Source organism: Tyto alba, unplaced genomic scaffold (assembly GCF_018691265.1).
Source record: "Tyto alba isolate M040663 unplaced genomic scaffold, T.alba_DEE_v4.0 Super-Scaffold_29, whole genome shotgun sequence".
NCBI classification, from domain to species: domain Eukaryota; kingdom Metazoa; phylum Chordata; class Aves; order Strigiformes; family Tytonidae; genus Tyto; species Tyto alba.
In genome coordinates, this window is record NW_024881303.1 from 12,770,432 (window position 1) to 12,788,361 (window position 17,930).

Below are 17,930 nucleotides of genomic sequence, written 5' to 3' on the forward strand. Positions count from 1 at the left end.
CAAAACAGCTTTAAGATTCAGCCTGAGGCAGTAGTAAAACCAAAGTGTTTGTATTTTGACTTACACTTGCTATCTACAGTTCTCAATAATTACTTCGTAATCTCAGTGGGCTACCAAAATAGAGTATAAAGTAATCGGAAGTGCAAGAAATCAAAAGCCTCTTTTTAAAAACAAAATACCTCTTAAGCTTTGAAAGCCTGGGTCACAAAACAACAGATAAGGGACATGCTGTCCAAGCTCACTGTGAGTACTTTCTTCTGCATTTTTAATTTCAATTTGGGTTCTTGTCTCTGTGTGCAGGAGAGAAAAAAGAAAACACATGAGGTTACTGCATTTCACCCAGGAAGTTAACTCCCAGTTGGGATCCATATTTCTGTATGAGGTTTTTAGCAGAAGCATTTAAAGACTAGGAGAGATCAAAAGACAATCAGATGATCACACGACAAAGCACACTTTAATCTCTCCCTCTGCTGTTCAGGGGAAGTCCATAATTGAGATACATATGTCAGTTCCATGTGGAAGGAGTGGGTCAACACTATTTTTTTGTAATTCTGGCTCTCTTTACAAAAGAAAAGTTCTATCTACCATGAAAGAAAAATATTCAGATCAAATATCCTGTGAAATACCATGATAATCATAATATTTCAAGTTAAAGAGAGAAGAGGCTTTGAAGAGAACCAGCAAAACCAGTTTGTAATTGCATTCTGAATACTCTCTTTTTATGGAAAGCTATTTCTTATAAGCCCAGATTTCCTCCACTTCTCGTTTTACAGCAAGCCTAACATTTCCTTTACTTTTGTTGAACAGCATAGAAGTCATTGGTTCACATGTTATAAGTGGTAATGTCAAATCACATACACCCAGAAGAGAAGTCGTTCACTACGTTTCCCCCTTATGCCTGCTAAGACTGAGAAACAGTAAATTTGAACTACCAATGACAAATCCTGGTAAGGATCAACAAGGATTAAGGCAGGCGGCAGGTCCAAACCATTTTGGCCAAAGCATAAAGTCCAGGAAAAAGACATGTCAACCTCTAGCGACCTAAAAAACTCCCCCTTTTCTTTCCAAGGTGTGCCTTCAAGAAAAATCTGCTGCATGGTTTACCAGAAACAACTTGCTATTGAATTGTATCAACTTAAGACACCAAAGTTTCTTCATCTCTGAAATCACCAAACAGGAATCAAAAAAATCTTTGTCTTACAATTGTCAGTCTTTTGTCTTTTTTTTTTTTTTTTGTAAACCAAGACTTATTGATGGATGCTATTCTTTTCCACTCTATTAATCAAAAAGATCTGTAGTTTCAAATCTAGTGAAATGTCAAAAGTCTAGCTGAATAGCAAGATATATTCTTCAAATCACAGTCTATCTACTCTGCTGACTGGTAAACGCATGAAGAATACTTTCTGAATTTCCAATTCCTGGCAGAATGCATCTATACTGAGTCTTAATGAATCTAGCCTTGAAATCTAAGCAGAGGAATTACCTGTCTTAAAATTCTTTACTTCATCTTCTGCAATTATTAGAAGAAAGTATCTGAAGGCAAAGGTGTTAGAGACCAGCCAAAAAAAAAAAAAAAAATCCAAAGCACTTCAAGAGGCTTATTATAAATAATTACAAGAAAACTGCCTTCTCAAGAATCTCCAGAATATTAGTTAATCTAGTTTTAAAATGCAGCTCATCTTTAACAAAATAATCCTCCCAGGAAATTCTGAACACACCAGAGTATAGAGGAAACTGGTAAATGAAACAGAATGCAACTTCAAGTACAGCTCTGCATTTTTTGAATTAAATGTTGAAATGAAGTACTGCGGAACTAGAAATGGCTACTTCAGAAAACTGATATCACACCATCTCACTTCCTGAAGAAATTCTTTCCACTCTCAAAGTAAGTTTTCTAAGCCTACATCCAAAGGTCAAAAAAAAAAAAAAAAAAACAGCCAAAAAAAAATATCTATGTATCCTGTCTCCTATGGAAACTAGCCCACCCTCATAAAACATTTCCTGATCTTCCATTTTATACAGTTGACCATTGCATACTGTAAACACAGGTGAGAATTAATTACTTTTTCACACGATCCTAAGTACTAATCAAATTCTAGAAGCTAATAACAGCAAGCAACATCATCAGCATATTTTATTTAACATTAAACTGCCTGGAAGACATTCATCATTCATGCACAGATCTCAACCTCTCACTAATCTTAAATGGATTTTTCCACCATTCTAAAAGATGTCTCTTCAGCTTTGTCTAAATTCATTGCTTCTTAGTCAGGAAGAAAGAGGGAAGAATGGCATAAGGACAACTCTCTAGTCATTTGCCCATATTTTATTCCTTATCAGAACATAAGGGAAGACAAAAACATTGTCCAGTTGTTTAATGAAGCAGTAGCATGTTTAAATTCAGTGATTTCAGTGTTCATACTGTATACTTCACTGTTTATATTGTATTTTCTATGACCAACATCTCAAAGTTTGGGAAAAGTGTGTATGTGTATGCATGAATATTTTTCTATTAGAGGAAAAAAAAAAACAATTGAATCATATTTGTAAATGTAATCTGGAAAAACAAACAAGAAAACAACAACAACAAAAACACACAGAAAAAAATTTTCAAGTAAACAAACCACCAAAACACCTGTGCTAGTATTTCTAGTTATACTAAAGTTCATTACAGTTTCTACATCTCTAATAAAAATGTATTACTGAAGTTGAGTTTTCATGAGGAAAAAACAAGGTTTGGAAAAAGTCAGACTTAATGCAGATTTGTCAGAATGTTCAGAATCAGAACTTCACATTCACTGCTATCTAAAGCATTTTTTTTTACTTTTATAAAGGTGTTCATGGAAAAAGATGGGGTTTTCTGTAACTGAAGATTTAGATCCACGAAACGTGTTTCCCAGCAGTGTAAGGAATGAACTTGTTGCTTCCTCTTGTAGCAATCACAGGATTTGGGAATATGTTACTGGAGGCCAAGTCTATGTAAGACACAAATTCCTTCTGATGTATGACAGTATTTGTTTTTCCAGATGCAAAGTCTCATTAAAGGATTTTTTTTACCTGAAACCTGCATGCAATTTCCCAGTTCCTCTCTCTGATTGCAATTGCTTTCCCCTGTATCAAACTATTTTATTATTTTGCCTTGCTAACTTAAGTCTTGTATTTGCTGTCCGCAGGTTTATATCAACTGTTATTCTGGAGGTTTCAGATAAATAGATATTGTTGACATCTTGAGAACAAGACATCTCAAGAGCACCAGTTCAGACAGCATGCTAAAGACAAAAAAAAAAAAAAAGGTCCCTTTGAAAGTTTCTCTCTTGCACTGGATTTTGAGAATTAACAAAATATTGACGAGGATGTTGTCCTGCAATATACTTAACGTGAAGATTATAACAGTACTTTACAAATTTGTCTAACTAAATTTCACATCACTACCCAAAAGCAAGCGTTTATTACTGTTACACAGTCAAAAAAGTTTAACACAAGAGACGGCAACCTTACAAAGAAACTTCTGATAGAATTGTACAGTATTGGTGCTGCTTAAGAGACACATTTAAAAGTAGTGCTTTCCACACCATCCACAAGGCCTTACAAAGATTTCTGTCTTCAGCTTTGGAATATGAAGTTGCCAGTTTTAGTTGAAAATTCTTTTTGCGTGCTTAAAGCCAGAGGGCTCCTCGAGTTAATATTAATGAAATTGTGTTCATCTCTACCAAATAAATACTGAATAGAGCAATTTTGTTTAATGTATTAATGATGATCTAACATTTAAATGTGCATTTTTATTTTTGAAAATTCAAACCTGAAAGCCTCCAGGTGTTGCATTAGAAATTAAATGAGAATACTTAGTGATTCCTTGGAGTATTTATACTGATAAAGACTACCTGCTTGCATTACAACGATACGTATAGGCACAGTTTAGATATGCAGAATATAACAAATAACTTCCAGTTGGAGCAAATTCCAGATTTAAAAGTATGCAGAAGACACTCCCTGTTAGAGCAAGAGGCTTAAATCCTAAAATTATAGTTTAAAGGATGTTGCACCGCTAACAACTGTTCAAAGAACATAGTGCTGATTCCCCACTTTTTGCAAATAACTTCTATCTAGGCACTGAAGCTTCCAGCATTACAGCAGTGGTTTGGAATTTTCCACCAATTCTACTGAATGGCTACATGATTTTAAGACTTTGCCACTTCATTTTCCCCTGAACTGTAAAGTAATTACAATATTGCTTGCCTTTTATAGCATCCCTGGCCTACATCAGTAGGAAGTATTATTTTTAGACTCTTCTAGTTAGATTTGTCAGCAGTCTAAATCCTCCTAGAAGTCTGGATAAGAAGAAGTCACCTGCTTGCCCTTCTTAGTCTCATAAGCAATTTATGTTTTTTTTTTTTTCTTCATAATACTTCCCAACTAAACTGCAGCCCAATGCTTTATGATCTATATGAAGCAATTTCAGGATCTGAAAACACTGGGTATAATATTATAGACAAACAGCTAGAGAGGTCAAGGAAACCTCATCTCTATAAATAAGGAGAACTACCACCTTAACATTGTAAATGCTTCTGTGAAGAATCCTTTCTTCTAATTGCTTCATACTGTTCTGAAAGCTCCTGTACCGCTGCCTTTAGAAGATCCCAAGGAAGTGTCAAACTGAATCCAATTAAGAACATCTATAAATGCACTTCCTCCAATAAAGTCCCAAAATGCATCAAAAATGCCATCATACACATCCATGAAGCCAGGCACAATCCAGTTCCTGGAAGTCTTTTTCATCATTAAACAGCCTCTATAACACACTAGTGATAGGCTCAGTGTACAGCACAGACAGACATCATGTCATAATTTCATTCAAGCCCAGGAGTATTTGTTTTCAGTAGACAAAGTTGAAAGTTTTCTAGCAACTTACAACAGTTGGAGGAAAAAAAAAAAAAAAAAAAAGAAAAAAGAAAAAAAGGTAGCTCCAAAGCATCTGTTAAGCATGATTCCTGTTTCCCCTATACCTCTGCTAACACTACAAGCAATTATTCTGAAGCCAAGAGCAGAAAATTTCTAGTGTTATTTCAGATCAGTGAGTTCTGTATGTTAATCATAGAATGCCAAAAAATGGTTTTACCCTGTTTTGGGGGATTTTTTAAATCTTCCACTTTTCTAGACCGTTATTCAGCGGTGGGGGAAGCATTCTTAAACTTAGGTATATGTAAACTCACACTGTATTTTTTTCTTTATATAGTTTTAGTATTTTATTCTCCTGGGCATTGACTGTACCAAAGGTTCACTATCAAAGCTATCACCAGCATAGCAAATAAACATAAGCAAAGGTTATCCCATTTTGGAATAAGGATACTTTTTGTTATCAATCCAAACAGCTTCTGTGTCTCACTGAAGTAAAGGACTTCATTAGTGCACTTAGAGAGGATAGAGGGCCAACAGTAACTGTCATTAAGGCAAATCCACAGTATCTTAAACTCAGCTGAATGAGGACAATCCCAACTTCCTCTCTCTTCCCACATGAAAATTTTAAATCTTTAATGATATGTCATCACCTCTTTTTTTTAAATAATCTCCAGACACATTTTTTTTAAAGAGTGGCCTCAGCTGAATATCATATGCAAGTAAGAGCTCATCTCTATTAATACAAACTTTTTGTACTCAAACTATTCTTTATATAGGCCCCTTTTTTCTCTCTCATCTGCATTGACCAGTAGTTTCAATCAAGCCCTCCACTACCACATTCAAGTTGTACCTTGAAGCACAACATAAGAATCAACAACACTGATTTTTACAGTATATATTCCTGGTATCTATCTTTGATGATAGCAGAAGTACAATGGAAGCCAAGCATTGTACGTGGAAATTCAGATCGAAGTCATCAAAATACATGCTCATCTTCAGAAAATGTTGCATTACATTTTCAATGTAAGGAGGAAATATTATGTGTATGACTAGATCCTGAATTACAAACAAAGCAAAAAGGAGATTTCCAGTGAAGTTTGAGATGGCAGGTGAGTAGAAAAATGTTCCACGTGAGTCCTAACCACCTACTTCAATGCAGTAAAAAAGACTGCTCAGGTGAAATGTTCTCCTCTATAAAAACACTCACGCTTTAGTAGGAGAAAAACAACAAAAAAATAAGTATCAGAGACTCCTTAATACATGTGGTAGCAATTTGTTTCCTAACCATTACCTAGCAAGCTCATGAAGTTTGGATTGAGTACAGCCCAGTTCAGCCATGCCCTCAAACAAAAGGGAAAATAAAACTTTGAAAGAAAGTACATCAATCTGTAAATCCAAATTAAAAAAAAAAAAAAAAAAAAAAAAAAATTCTCCTTGAATGTTTATCCAGAGCTATCAGAATTTTCATGCATGACAAATGTGAGATTTTTTCCCAGCAGCCAAAAAAAGCTATATTAACACCAAAAGCAGCAAGAAATAATTTTACCGTATCACAGCCACACAAAATGGGTCAGTGCCACTAAAGAATTTGACACAGATGTGAATACAGTTCCAAGCAAGCCGCAAGTCAAGTTACAAGAATTAGAAGATTAAAGGTGAGTCTCCAAACTAGCAGTAACACAATTCCATAAAATGTATTTTCTCAGAATATACTCTTTAGAACAGGTTCACCTTAAGAACAAGTTGCAAGACCCTTTTCCATTTAAACACTTCATCAGTATCACAGCTGCTGCCAGAACAGCATAAAGGTTGAAATTCTTGACGGTTCTTGTCTTCTTCCCAGCCCAATCTTTTTCTTACTGCCTGTTCTAACCTCTTCACTAGCTACGTGCTACCAGGTAGACTCTGTATCAGTCTGGGAATTATATACTCCTTCCCATGTAACAATTCTCCCTGACCGACAACCGAAGAGACTACAATATTAAAAGGGGAATTGTTAATTTTAAAAAGCTCCTGATTTCCAAAGTTTGTGCAACAGTTTTCTTGATCAAGTCTGTATACTACTTTTCTTCACACACTAACACCCCTCCCCCCAAATTTGGAAGATACTTGATTGCTTACATTTCCTTTGTTTTATTTGAATCTCATTTGATCTGCACCTTGAGTAGAAAGGAGAACAGGTTTTCTCAATGCCCTGTTGGGGTTCTCTTTTACTCTTGCCAATAAAGGGAGCTTTGCTATAGTCTGCCCAGTTCCTTTCTTTGCCCTAAAGAAAGAGAAGTTTAAGTTCTGTTACAGGGTTTTGAATGAAGGTAACATGCTTCACGGCATCTTTAAAGTTAGTCTAATGAAACTAAGGAAGTATCAAACTAATTTTAATGATAGATTTTAAAAATAACAAAAAGAACATTATAGATAAAATAACAACCTATGATTTTTAAAATCACTGTTTTTCTCCCTTCCACTATTGTTCACAAAGGACTCTCAACAAAACATTATAGGACATGCATAAAGTAAAAATCACAGCTAAATTTTCCTGCCTTCACACACATGCAAGACTTCTCCACCCAGATACATCATGTGCCATTACAGACTCTACAAAATCTTCTGAGCAGTGTCATTTTCTTGGTAATGGCCTGTTAAAATTCCATTTGGAAACATCAGTCCAATTCTGGGAAGGTAACTAATTGTTCTGCAGAGTGTTTCTTAAAAAAAAAAAAATCCTATGAAAATATTAGATCACTGGAAGAAAGTAACCTAGTTTGAGGAAGTTTGTTTCATCCTGAAACTTTTACATGAACAGATAAAAAGAGGAAAAGAGTCGGAAAGCATAATTAATACACATCTTCATCAACCTCTATCTATGTGCATTCCTAAATGTTCATAGTAAAATTTAGATGCAACAAATGCTGCAACGCCGAGGCCACCAGTACACTAAATCTGAAGCCCCCCCAGTCTCTCTCATATTTACACTTAAGCGACAACGTTTTGTGGCCACGTTACAGAAACCTCACCTGACCATTTAAAATATACGCAGTCAAACCACGTTTTTCAAGGATTTTCGTTTCTCAACTCTTGTCAATGAAGTTTGCATCCACCTACCACAGAGCCCAAGCGCGTCGGCGAGCTCTGACAAGCCTGAGCAGCTATTCCGCAGTGCCCGGCCGGCGCCCAGGGCCCAGCTCGCAGCGCGTTCCCAGCTGCCATCCTGCACAGAGCGCGGCCAAGGCGGCTCGGCCCCCGCAGTTACACAGAGCGGGTCACAGAAGTTCAGACAGTCCACAGAATTGCGTACCTGCCACTAAACGTGCTGAGCTCTCATTCCCATTACCACCTCCAAAGTAAATGACTTTGTAACACAAGACCGAGATAACATTTCTCTAGTCAGGAGAAACACCACCAGCTTCCACAGTTATAGATGAGTCTTTGATTTTTTGCTATTTGTCACGTGCTACAATTCACCTTTGGTCCTCAGGAGGTGGAAAGGAAAGGCTGCTGCTACTGACAAAGCAGCAGCCGTGCTACCTTGGACCAGAATCCCATTAAAGGACAGGCTAACGTGTAGTTACAGACTGGCAAAAGCAGCACACTGGCCAAGGAAAGCAAATTCTGGCTTATTCTAGAAACACAGTTAGCTGGAAAAAACAGCCCAGCACTGAGATTTATAAAAAACTACAGGAATAAATTCTCACTCATATGAAAAGGAGATCTGCAACTGTATACCACTTTCCCCACCAAAGCAGTATATAAATTGCAAATCAGCTCATAATTCTTACATATGTTATAAAAGAAGTATGAATTTCTGTACTAAACATTTATATAGTAACTCTGTAAGAAATTTTAACTTCTAAAGCTCTTTTAAGCTCCCATCCCAAGTTTAGACACCAATTATGATTGCCCTGGTCACTGTCCATTCATATTCTTAGCTATAAAGGTGAATTTAGTGCAGAGAGTTTTGGACGTCCAGCCTCTCTCTCCCAACAAACCAACCAACCTCTTTCGGCTCACAGAGAATTCAGGCACCTCCAAGGTTTCATTCTTACTGAACAAGTGCACTCCACATCCAAACAGCAGCATTATGACAGTGCTATACACTTAAAACGCTGGCATTAAAAAAAAAAAAAAAAATCCAAAAAACAAAGATAAGATATAGACAATATTAGGTTTTTAGCTCTTAAGATTAACATGAAAAGAGGAACATTTCCGGAACACTGTCCTTGAAAACAATTCCTTATTATATTGGATAACCACAGTGAAAACTGACTCTAAAAAAGTATTTTAATACATATGAAGTACAAATAACTGTTTGTCAACTTGAATATACTAGATAATTCAGGGAATTCATTACAATGAATTTCAATGAGTTACAAGCAATAAAAAAGGTAATCAAAATTTTTACTTTCCAACATAATGCAGTTATTGTTGCATGCTACAACATGCAGAAATTACTTCTATTATCCTTTATATGTTAGGCAACGAAAAGTACCTTACCTTATTCTCCACTGTCTGAGCACAGAGGATTAAAAACAAAAGTATTAGGCAGAAACTGCAAGTGTTCCATAACAAGAAAAAAAACAAACCACTGCATTAATAAACCTAATGGCTGTCCAGCATGCCAGGCACACACTAGGGATGCTTAATGAAAACTTATCCCCATCCTTTTCCTGCAAACAGTCAGATCTGCAAATTGGAAACCTGAAGGAAACTGTTCATTACCTCCCGCTCCAAAACGCAGATCGCAGAAACACAACACTGCAAGAGGAGCCGCCATAGCTTGATTTTCCCTCCTAGTAATTCCCTCCTTACCAATTACTGCACTGCAGTCTTTCTGAGGGCTATGCAAAACGCAAAGGGGGAGGGACTGAAAGAGCCTGTGAGAGAAACAGTTACAGAAGAGTTCCTTCAACTCATTTCATGTCTTATTAGTTGTGGGCTGAAAGGAATAAACTCCAGAGTTTGGTGTGTTCTCTTAGGATTCTCTCTGCTGTTCTTCCTCTCACATTCCTGCCTTCCTCTAAACTTTTAATTAGATAATTTTGGAATTTTATTTTGTGGCAAAACTAGAGGGAATTGGGGAATAAAAAAAGATAAATTTTAAAGGTTTTAAGTTTTTTCTTGTATTTAGTGACTTCATTGTTTGTAAATTATATTAAAGCTACCTATTATTCTCATAACCATTAATATTTTAAGGGGTTAAAAAAAATGAAGGAAAAAAAAAAGTATTTTAAGGCTTGGAGTGTTTTGGGGTTTTCTGGGGGGTTTGGGGGGAGAAGGGGTGGGATGTGCCGGTGGATTTTTTGCTTTTGCTGCTTAAATCAGGGAGCTTAGTCAATTAACTATTTTACCACTTGGATGCTTTCCCTATACAATTAAAACTGCCATGATTACACAGCAGCAGCATCTGAGAGACAAATGCCCAGCAGGAGCATTTGTAATTATTTCCCAAGTGTTCCACAACAGCAGCTAAAGAGTACATCCAAATATTAAGGAAGCTTTCCCAGAAGGGTCGAGGTTGGAAGGGGCATCTGGAGTTCATCTTCTCTGACCCCCTGCTCAAGCAGGGTCAGTTAGAGCCAGCTGCCCCAAAAGGTGTCCCGTCAGGTTTTGAGCATCTGTATGGAGTGATTCTACTACCACTCTGGGCAACCTGTTGTAGTGCTTGAGCACCCCCACAGTCAAGTTTTTCTTGTGTTCAGATGGAAATTCATGTAGCTTTTTTTTTTTTTTTTTCCTTAAATTTGTGTCCATTGAATCTTTGGACACTGCAAGTAATTTATACTGGGGTGAGCTTTTGTTCTCCGCCCTCCCTTCTTCATTCCCCACAGCTGCATTTAAGAGCAAAGGGAGCAACAATGAGCCCTCAGAGTCAATCAGCCAGATGTTGGCTCATTTGCAACAATAGGCTCATCACTGCTTTCCACCCCTCCTTCCCTCTGCATCCTGCAGAGCAAGGCTCAAGGCCAGATATTTTAGCCCAGCTGCCTACCATCAGCATCCTATTATTCCTTGAGATCCATGTCTTCCTTGGGGGAGGATCCTGCCCAGTCTTTTCTGGTCTGGCCTCACTGAAACATTAGGCAGGGCTGAACACATGCTGACAATGACGTGGACAGCTCAGAATTCGGCACCTCCCTACCTTCTGCTGCAGCGCCCCGGGAGAAGGGGCAGTAGCCAGCGTTCAGAGCATCTTATATGGGGAGAAGCAGAAAGGAAATGGGAGAGTTTGGAAGCAGATGCATCCTTTCAGGTTTTGGCTCACAGCAGTGGATAAGTTGGCTGCTTTTAGTGGCATGTTTCAAAGAGGTTTACCTTTTCTTTAAAAGGCCAACGTAATGGGCCACATAGGTACAAACTCGTAGATAAATACCCTCCCCCACCCACAGTGGGGAGAAAGATTAATTTTCTCACAGCTGTACACAAGTCCTTTGTTTACTCTCCACAGGGGGTCCTGAATTTCCATGGACTAAAACAGCAGTTTTACAATTTTCTTTTTTTTCCCCCTAACATGACTTAGTTAAAATTAAAATTCCTGTAAGGGACAACATAAACTCAGTTTAGGCTCCCAAAGTTTCAGTTAGTTTTATTTTAAGCTTATTTCTACTAAAAAGAATTTAACACTAAAGGCCATCTTCAGTTTGAAATCTCTTCCCTGGTTTGCAGACCAAACATTGCACAGCACATTTAAAAAAATATGATAGTGAATTTGAAGAGGTGAAAGGCCTGTTGGCTTTGAAACAGAAAAAAAAAAAAATCAGAAGAGCTATTAGAGACTTTCTGCGTGACAGTACTTCTGTACAATTCTGTTCTCCTTTGTTGAGGAACAGATATAATGCCTCCTTTCTCTGATCTTACCTGGACACCTACCAAGTTCCCATCTCTTCACATACTTGCATATGTATTACCTTGTATAACAGGACTTCAGTCTTAAGTTGGGAACTGCCAAAAGTGAAAAAAAAAATAACTAGAAATAAGGAACACAAAACCATAAGTATATCTTGGTAAAGTTGGGGGCAAGGAGAACCAAAAATATCCCTTTTCCCTAAAACCAGAACAGAACTGGTAAAATAAGATCTTTAAATATTTTTCAGTTTCTGCAGTTAGTCTAGCACCTTAACGACACTTTTTAACTTGTTTTGCTTCAGGATGCTGAGAATGATTTGAAGACTGCTACATGCAGCCTAGTTACTTTCTGGCCAGGATTCACACACTATCAAGAAATGCTTTGTGCATCCTTAGGAAAAAAAAAAAACACATAGTACTAAGTTAGAAGATGGGGCCAAGGAAGAAAATCTTACAGAAAGATAGCAAGTCTGCTTCACAAATTGTTCAAGGTCCTGTGTATTCTTGGTGGGAAGGTAAGACAGAAAGAAAAGGCCATGCTAGTATCCAATCATTCCAGCAGACTATTTCCTTCTGAATCCTTCAGGTGCTACATCTAGATCACAACCTAGAAAGAACTTGTTATACTGTTACATGAACCAACAAAAAGAACTTACTGTGACAAGAACATGAACTTCTGTGTATAAACAGCATCATTAATTCACATTATTTATTACTTACATGAAGTTCTTAGTCGTAACACTTAACATATTGTCTAGCGATATTGTAGCAAAAAGTCTATTTTTACCTTTTCCACACAAAATTTTAAAGAGCCTCTCTATCCTCCAGCTTTATAAAGCTGCACCTGCTCTGAAGGAACAGGCCACAGAGTAGTCCCAGAGCATCACCTGCTGCTACTGTCCAAAGACACAACCCCTATCACCTCACCTGAAGAATCAAGGTATTTCTTATGTTCATGTCAAGAAGCTGACAGAAGCATGTTTCACTCTTTTTATCCATTCCTAATTTGCAGTTTAAACTAAAGGCAAACAGGGCTACTAACTTTTTTGTAGAAGCATTACTTTTTCCGGAGTTTGAAAAGAAATAGAGTGGAACAAGGAAGGAAAGCACAACCTCAAACATATTTAACATACTGTTCTAAAAGATTCAGGATGTTTTCTCCTCTTGCAACTAAGGTGCAATGTAGCTTCCCAAATTAGGCTGTGACTGAGTGAAGAAGTTGGCTACTACCTCTGAGTTCTAATCCTATCTAAGATATTTGAAATAAAAAAATCTTTCCCTCAGATGTTTAATGAAATGGAGACAATAATTCGCTTATCTTCCTTGCAAATACAACAGAACTGATGAAATGAACCAAAAATAAACAAACAAGCTTCCACATATTATCAAGCAACTTAATTCCATCAGACAAAGAGTGCAGAAGAACTTGCTAAATAGCCCATTGTGACTGTGTGGAAGACACAGAACAAGAAAGAGCAAGACTATAAGATGGTTTACTTACAGAAATGAGTGAAACTTGTTTGACTTTTGAGGTATCACCCTCATTCATAACTAAAGCAAGTCCAGGCACTGAAGATGATTTGTAAAATTAATACTATCAACTTAAAGATGTGAAAACATGAAGGAGAACAAGGTACTTTAGTTTCATGCAATGATGCAAGTACTACTTCTACCAAAGGAGGAAGAAAAAAAAAAAAATTCCCAGCTCACACAATTGTCATGAGGTTTCTAACTGTACATATCACAAAAATATATGCAGCAGAAGAATTGTTGCCACCTGCCTGTTCACATGAAAAAAAAAACTCACAACACAAATCACAGTGACACACAAGACTGCTGTCTGTGCTTCCAATGGATTAATATATTGTCTCCCACTGCTGAGAGCTGGTCTTGATTCAGTTTAAGCCTAAGCACTCAGGCTTTCCTGCTGGGAAACAAACAAGTAAAGGCTGTTTCAAGAATCTCCTATTAATATACAGAAATAATTCTCACAAGCCTGAAGGCAGAAAAGAGAAATAGTAAGTTAACGTTGCACAAAACCATAAGAAACTACAGCAAATCAGAAAGCAGCAGAAATTTATTTGTTCGCTAGAAAAATTACAAAAGTCTATTTGCTTCACGAAGGAAGTCACCACTACCACCACTTAAGTGAGTCAAGCTGATCTGCAAGAATGTTTTACATAATGGGAAAATTTTCATTGGCCAGAGGTTCACAGTGTTCTTAAATTTCCAGAAACTGCAGATGTAAAGATACTTCTGTTAACCTAAACCAAAACCAAGAAAAGAAACTATTTGAGATGCATGCTCCATTTCACAACAGTGATCTAATTTTACTAGCTACTGTACTTCAACCTATTCAGCATAGGGAAGATTTACACTGTGATATAAAAAGAAGGAAATGCAAACATTGAAAACACAGGTAGTTTTAATACTACCACCAAATGGTATTAAAACATAATGGCTAGCACATCGCCACCATTTCTGAACTGTGATACTGAGAACTGTCGTAGTTTGAGCTACAGTTTTGCTCTTGTATAAAATTAGTACTAGTGAAACAGTCAGAATGTATTTACAAGAAAGCACGATGCCATCTTATTTCTTCCATTTTCACTTTACTGTGAAATAAAAGCTAACAAGACAGCTAAGAATTCTTACAGACCGCAGCAACGAACTGAAAGATGTTCCTTCCTTCTTTGAGCAATGAAAATATGCTGCAACACAACTATCATATAAATCCAGTTCACTCAGAGTTAAGTAGCTTGAATGAAGGCATCTTTGCTCAATTTTCAGAGGGCTGGTAACAGCTTAAGGATTATATTTACAATCAAAAAGTAAATTCAAAACACTTCACAGCTCAAATATTATTCCCTTTATTCTGCTAAAAATTATCAATTTAAAAATACATATTGTTCAGATTGTATTTTAGTTGCTGCTTTTAGAATATTTTCAGTGATACTTAAGAGTAAGTCTATTTTTTTAATTATACAACTTTTTGAAGTTGAGTAAATGTTTTGAATTAATATTATGGATCACATGTGCACAAGTATTAGGATTCCAGCTCTAAAAGACTTTAATTTACAAAACCGATCATAAAATAAACCCTACTATCCAAAGTCTCAAAAGCCCAAAGACCACATTTATTTTAGTACTGAAGTAGTATGACTCTGTTACCATGTTTAATACAACGTTCCTAACAGGCCACAAGGCATTCAGGGGCCAGGAGAGTGGGGAAGTTTAGAAGCCTAAATTCAGAGAGTTAAATTCATCATCTTTTGCCAACATCTGGTATTAGGACTCCATAATGTATTATATGAACAACTGTTTCTGTGCTCATTTTTTTTTATTTTATTTTTTTAGGTAAACTCTTTCTAAAGGGTTCTGTCCTACTGAAATATTCTTTCCACCCCACAGTACATTAAAACATCCTATCTCACTTTTCTTCTCATATACAATTTACCTATGTATTTGCCAGCAAAAGCCACTTCTGTGATTAGGTGAAGAACAAACAAAAAAGGCCTTCTGACTCCAATAACTATATGCTCCTTTTTAAACTGAAACCTAGTTAAGGCGGCTGTGCACTGCACGACAGAACCAACTTGTAATTATGGAGAAGGGGAAAAAAAAAAAAAAAAAAAAACAAACAAAAAAACCCACGCAAACCAGAAAACAAAAAGCACGTTTCCTTCTGTTACCTGGTGATGTACTCATTCATTTGAAGGCCTAAACTCTATCCCTGGAGCATACAGACCAACACCAGCAATACAGCTGCACTGCCTGAGTAAAAAGCAACATCTCTGTGTTGTAATGACCAAAGCAACCCCTGGGATCCGTCCTGAGGACCCAAAGGTGTCCACAAGTTCACACAGAAAGCACACAGTAGCACAGCTTTTTAAGTTCCCCAGGATAGCTAAACACTTCTCCTCACCCGCAACTAGACTTTCCTTGTCAGACTTGACAGTGCTGTACTTACATAGACTTCATCATCTTTATCCACATACTGAATACCAGTCCTTACCCCCCATGAACTGGCAGGCTAAACTCCCTGTATGCCTTATCAAGAAACCACAGCCAGAACAATATTGGTTTTGTGGTCTGCCTTAGGTTTTTCACCTAAGGCAATTGCTATACTTTAAATCACAAGTGTAGGCATAGCTCTTCCTACAGCGTTAGACATCTAGAAATCACACTGGAGCAAGATTAATCTGCTATTTTGCAAGATGATCCTACAGAGATCAGAACCCTTGTCATAAACTCAGGTCACAGGATGAAAACTATGTCCTCAATTCAGACAGGAATATAATGCTATAGTGGCTTCAGCAGCTCGTCTCGTACTGCATCTCCATGTGGTCCAGGGATGGACCTCAGTACAGCAATCCAAAACACAAAGCTCACAATGCAAATTAGAAAAAAAAAAAAAAAAAGACAGAAACCAAAAAAATCTGGACCAGAGGCAAAGGAGGGATTAAAAAAATAAATCCTTGCAGCAGCAAAACAGCTGTGTTGTAGCCTACAGTCCAGCCTCTGATCCAGTCCTCTGGCAAATGTAAAAAAGGAGAGTATGAAGACAGAAAACACAACAGTACGCACCTGAGAGTCCCTTTTTTCTGTAACGGAGACTTCTATCCTACAGAGCTCTGCCTGTGGACACAGGAAGATAAAGCCCCCTGGTATCACTGTTTAAGAGCACGTAAGAGTTCTCTACTGACGTATTAACTTGCCAGACTTTATACCTCCAGTCTGACTACCCACAAGTCAGAGCATGGACTGCAGAAAACAATTACCTTTGGGCAAACTGCCGGCAATGGTATTACTGATTTAAAATGTGTAACATTCCAAGATCTATTTTCCCTATGCATTTCTGCCTCATTCAGTATTGGTAGGAGGTCAGCTTTATCACTTAATCCTGAAAAGTCATCAACCTGATACCAATTCTCATCTTGCCTGCTTTTCCACAGTTAGTTAATTCAGACTAACTAGTTCTGCCACAAAAGCTGCAACACTCTCACAAAGAGGACTGACCACACCCCCCCATGGGTCAGCACTGGGCCCGGCGCTGTTTAACATCTCTGCCGGTGACACGGACAGTGGGGTCGATGCACCCCCAGCAAGTTTGCTGATGACACCAAGCTGTGCGGTGTGGTGACACGCTGGGGGGCAGGGATGCCACCCAGGGGGACCTGGACAGGCTGGAGAGGTGGGCCCAGGCAAACTTCATGGAGTGCAACAAGGCCACGTGCAAGGTCCTGCCCGTGGGTCACGGCAACCCCCAGCACAAATCCAGGCTGGGCGAGGGGTGGATTGAGAGCAGCCCTGAGGAGAAGGACTTCGGGGTGTTGGTTGACGAGAAGTTCAACATAATCCATCAATGTGCATCTGCAGCCCAGAAAGCCAACCATATCCTGCGCTGCATCAAGAGAATCGTGATCAGCAGGTGAAGGGAAGTGATTCTCTCTACCCCTCTCATGGGATCCAACCTGGAATACTGCATTCAGCTCTGGAGCCCCCAGTATAAGAAAGACATGGACTTGTTGAAGTGAGTCAAGAGAAGGGCCACAATGATCATCAGAGGGCTGGAGCACCTCTCCTATAAGGACAGGCTGAAAGAGTGAGGGTTGTTCAACCTGGAGAAGAGAACGCTGCAGAGACCTTGTAGCCTTCCAGTACCTAAAGGGAGCCTACAGGAAGGATGAGGAGGGACTTTTTACAAGGGCGTGTAGTGATAGGACAGGGGGTAATGGCTGTAAACTGAGAGGGTTGATTTGGATTAGGTGTAAGAAAGAAAACGTGAGGGTTGTGAAGCACTGGCCCAGGCTGCCCAAAGAAGCTGCGGCTGCCCCCTCCCTGGAAGGGGTCAAGGCCAGGTTGGACGGGGCTGGGAGCCCCCTGGTCTAGTGGGAAGTGTCCCTGACCATGGCAGGGGGTTGGAACTAGATCATCTTTGAGGTCCCTTCCAAACCAAACCATTCTAGCATTCTTTGAATATCTGCAGAAAAAAATGATCCAGTCATCACTTAGTCTCATCCTAGTTATTGAAAACAGATTAATATCCTGCATTAGTTTAGAACAATGGAAGCTGAACTCTTCTGTACTCATTTACAGCCATTATACACTGGCATCTTTATTCTTGCAGTGAACATCTGGATATGTAGGGTAGTTTCATCAGAGGCCATTAAGAAACAGCACCTCAGAAGTCA

At 38.2% G+C, this 17,930-nt stretch overlaps 1 protein-coding gene across 8 annotated transcripts in view; it reads right to left on the minus strand.

The window, feature by feature from the left end:
* Window positions 1-17,930, minus strand: part of TRAF3 (TNF receptor associated factor 3) — a 74,073-nt gene that overhangs the window by 43,074 nt on the left and 13,069 nt on the right. Inside the window, exons 1-2 of one of the 8 annotated variants that reach the window (XM_032981647.2) lie at window positions 9,613-9,673; window positions 9,388-9,402 (exon numbers count right to left, since the gene is read on the minus strand). The exons of the other annotated variants lie outside the window; for them this stretch is intronic. The gene's annotated coding sequence lies outside the window, so the exon portion shown is untranslated. Of the gene's footprint in view, window positions 1-9,387; window positions 9,403-9,612; window positions 9,674-17,930 lie in introns of those variants that run through there. 8 annotated transcript variants of the gene reach the window in all.